This window comes from Euleptes europaea, chromosome 8 (assembly GCF_029931775.1).
Source record: "Euleptes europaea isolate rEulEur1 chromosome 8, rEulEur1.hap1, whole genome shotgun sequence".
Taxonomy (NCBI): Eukaryota; Metazoa; Chordata; class Lepidosauria; order Squamata; family Sphaerodactylidae; genus Euleptes; species Euleptes europaea.
The window spans coordinates 31,939,815-31,944,062 of record NC_079319.1 but is presented as its reverse complement, the minus strand read 5'-3'; the positions used below and the strand labels follow the sequence as shown (position 1 = coordinate 31,944,062).

The window sequence follows — 4,248 nt, the reverse complement described above, 5'->3', positions numbered from 1 at the left end:
TCACCTTGTGAAAACTAAGGAAGAAATAGTTTGTAAATCTTATCTTATGCTGACTGTTGGGCTGAGAGAGTGATAAAGTCCTTGTATGATCGTCTCTTTGTCATACAGGCAAGTTAGTTAGTGAAACCATCATTTATGACATTATTATGCCACTTCAATCCCATATTCGGGGACCAAATGGTCTAACAAAAATGTGCTCTGTCAAAAAAAATACTATGTACATTAAATAATCATAAAGCTATAGAGATAAAAACCATTGCCATCATAAAAAGCTGAAAACGGATTCACTGAGTCAGTATCTGATGACGCATAGAAGGTCATAAGTATCAGTTTTTAAGTAACTATCCAGAAGATGCTCATCATTCTGTCTAACTTTGCTTCTCTGTGGAAACCTCCCTCATGAATAAATGAAAGAAGAGGAAATGCATTCCTGAAGCTTGCAGTGCATTGTTGTCTTTCCAAGAGCAATGAAACAGCTTGGTCTCCAAATGTAAACATAAAGTATTGGCAGCTTTCAGTGCTGCAGTTCATGCTGAGCCTAACAGGCAAATGGCAGGGAGTTGGAAATGCCTTTCCAGAACATGCACTTAGGCTTTGTATTCATGTTGAACAGCTTGCCACAGTTCTGGATTCTTCCCCCTCTATTTCAACCTATTCTATTTCCTTCTGTAAGTTCTATGTTTGTAAACAAGGCATTTTGCTAATAGCTTGGGATAATCATATTTTTTTTTTTGGATAATCTATCAAGCATCTTGAATGTTAAATGATACCAGATTTCCTGAGGGCTTTTTCATTCCATTTCATTTTTCTTTTCATTGGGTTGCATTCGTTGCAAACCAGCCTCGATCTGCTACTTTGCAAGATGCACGGTTAACAAGGAAGCTCTCTGCCACAGGTCTGACAAGTTATTGATGTGCGGCATGCATTCCCAATATCACTTGGTCACATTCTCACCATATTTTGTATGTGTACATCTAGAAATTGATCCACATATTTTTCGTATTTATTTGTTATATTTCTATTCCATTTTTCTGCAGTGCTCAAAGTTGTTTCCATGGAAAATTAATCAGAATATAGACATACATTAATGTGAGAACCCCGCCCTCTCCTCCAGCTGAGACCCCTCAGATAGTAGGGTTCCCCTCTTATTTTGGACTTCATTGTTTTAATAGTCAACCCCTTTTACAGCCTAAGTACCAGGGGATCTGAAACTTGGGGAGTCTCATAAGACACCTGGGTTGAGCCATGACATTGGAAATCCCCAGGAACAAAATGGAAGGGTGTAGCAGCAAGGAAAGCAGAACAAGTGCAATCTCCCCTAGCTCAGTGGCAAATTGTTCTCGATAACAAAAGACTGGATCGCTTCTTGGCCTTTTGGCTAAGATCAAGCGTAGTAGCTGTTCTTATCAGTTTAATAACAAAAGACCAGAGACATCACCCAATATCCTGACATACCCCAGAGGTGTTTGCCCAGCCCAAGGATGTTGGTATTTCATTAAATAACTTCTGATTCCAGTTTTTCCTTTTTAAAAAAAACTCAACTAAGAAGTAAACTCAAGTCATTAATTTGCCTTCTTTCCTGTTTCAGGGGTTTTCTTGCCTCACCCAGACTTTTGTATCCATGCAGATCTAGCTCATTTCATCCTAATTAAAGTATGTTAATCATGTTGCCGTACGCAGGCTCTTTGTGCCCAAGCAGATTTGGTTCAAAAGCCGAATCAAGGTATTTCCCCCAGTTTTCCTGCCAAAGTTTGACAGCAATTAACTTTAAACCAGCCAGTGAGATTTAAACTTCTCATCTTGACCCAGTCCAAAGTCAGAACGGTCAAACCACCGCCTACCTTGGGGTCCTTCTGTCCATAAAAGAAGGATCGCCAGATCCAGCAAATGGTTCCTCAGATCTCCGGTCCAGATCTCTGCTGGTCAGAACTTAACAGCACATTCTTGAGAGGAATGCCTGCGCTGGTCATAGGAGACAGCGCAGCTGCACTGCCTCAAAATGCACTGCCTCCCTGTGCCATAAAAGATCCATGCAACCCTCTCAAAAAAAGGGAGGCGTTCCCGCTGCCTAAAGTCGGATCTGCCTAAAGGCTGATCTTCTCCTAGCCCGGCACCGGGATGCCCCAGGAACACCTTCTGGGATGCCGGGACACCCTGGGAACGCATTCCTGGATGCCGGCATGGGCTTTGACACTGGCGGAAGGCCCAGTCGGTGTCCCGGGGTGGTGCTGCCTCGGCAGCACCAAGCACCCAGTGTCTGGGCCTTCCCGCTGTCATAAGTTGCTCGGACGCCAGCGTAGGGGCCTGAATGACGACACTGCACCTTCCTGGCCTCCTACAGGATTTTGCCCTTACAGTTCAGGAATGCACTTCTAGTTTCCTTCTGAGAACTCTTACTGCACTCTGGAGGCTTTTCTCTTTGCTTTGCCAGCTCCTTGCTCTTCTCCTTGGATCTCCACTACATCTACCCCTGGACCTTTCCAGGCATCAGGACCCACATTTAAGGTTGTATGTCCCTTCCCTAAAAATTCATAGTTTCTTCCCTTCTCCCTTTTATAAAGTGTTGGGGTGTGTGCATGTGTATGTGAATGCTTAGGGACTCAGTTCTCAGGTGCTTAGTGTAGGTCTTTACATTTTTATTTAGTTTTATTTTATGTTGTATATACAATAAATAATTTGTGTTTACAATCACATCTTTCACTCTCTTTCTTCATAATTTTATTTTTGGGCACCCCTGGTATACAGAGATGACAAGATCTCATATTATTCCTTTCTGGAACTCTTTTAAAGGTATTCTCCCCTTCTCTGGGTCCAGTTTGGGAAACATTAAAACAACATCAAAATATCTTGTGACAAATGATAATAAGTGCTGCTTTGTGCTGTTTCTAAATTGTTCCAGGAAAGATGCAGCCCTTACTTCAACTGGCATTCCACAGTGACAGGGCTGCCATTGAAAACATCCTTGCCATTCCTGTCATAGATCCCATTTCTTTTGAGGAGAGGAGAGAACAAAAACCTTTTTGGGAGGATCTTGATGTCCATTTGAGCTCACATAAGGAGAGACGGTCCTTCAGGTATGCAATCCTTCAAGAATGGACCCAGACTATAAATGGACTTTAAAGGTCAAAAGCAACACTTGAAATTGTATTTAGATGAAACTGCTAACTATTAAACTCTAGCTTTGCACAATGGACGAGCATACTCAATAATCCCAATATGTACAACTGCCATTTTGTATAAATAAAGCAACATACATATTTTCCAATTTCAGTATGCACAAAGGCATCCCCTCAAAAATGTGAGTTTCTGATCATATGCTCCAAAGCTGGAAAATACATGTGTTGCCCGGTTCACACAAAACAATGACTGCATATGTCAATAAAATCAATTTTCAATCTCTTTTCTTCCTCTGCCCCCAGCCCACAAGATACATATTCAAATCCCTGCTCAATCCTAAACCTCACTAGATGAGTTAGGGTTGGGGTGTGCAAAAAAAGTTGCTAAGATGAAAAGTTGCTATACACATAGAAACGTTTGGGTTGGTACAGTGATTTCCCTGAAGAGTAATACAAATCCAGGATTGTTGGTATTTTTGTACACACCAGGAATGTAGCCTGCACTTGTGTTTTTCTTTGTTTCCACTGATTTCCTGGGCAATAGCATTTCTCCCTTCAAATCAGATCCTTGCAAAGGAGGAACACAGAGTGCTCCTAGCCAATCAGCTTTGTGGGTGTGTTAAGTGCCGTCAAGTTGCCTCCGACCCATGGCGACCCCATGAACCAAAGTCCTCCAAAACATCCTATCTTTGACAGCCTTGCTCAGATCTTGCAAACTGAAGGCTGTGGCTTCCTTTATTGAGTCAATCCATCTCTTGTTGGGTCTTCCTCTCCAATCAAGTCTCCAATCAGTTTTGGAGACTTGAAATATGGGTGGTCTAACACAGATAGGCAGCTCTCATTGCAATTTAATGTCATTTGGTTGAAAAACAGCCACTCCAGCCTCCTCAAGTCCCCATGGGGAATAACAGCAGAATGGCCATTCCATCTGGGTCCTTCTCACTCCCCCCCCCCCCAATCCCTTGTGGAGTTGGAGACTTTCCCCCCTCTGAAAGTAGAAATTCTGGTGTTTAGTGGCCCATACAATTGGAACCCTTTTTGAACTCACTTGAAACTTGGGTGCACTTTAGTGGACAGGCAGCACTCACTTCCTGACAATTTTGGTGTCATTTGGTTGAAAAACAGCCACTCC

The 4,248-nt window shown here is 42.5% G+C and overlaps 1 pseudogene; it reads left to right on the top strand.

The window, feature by feature from the left end:
• Positions 1 to 1,358: 1,358 nt before the first annotated feature.
• LOC130482194 (U2 spliceosomal RNA) lies at positions 1,359 to 1,521 on the top strand (annotated as a pseudogene).
• Positions 1,522 to 4,248: the final 2,727 nt, after the last annotated feature.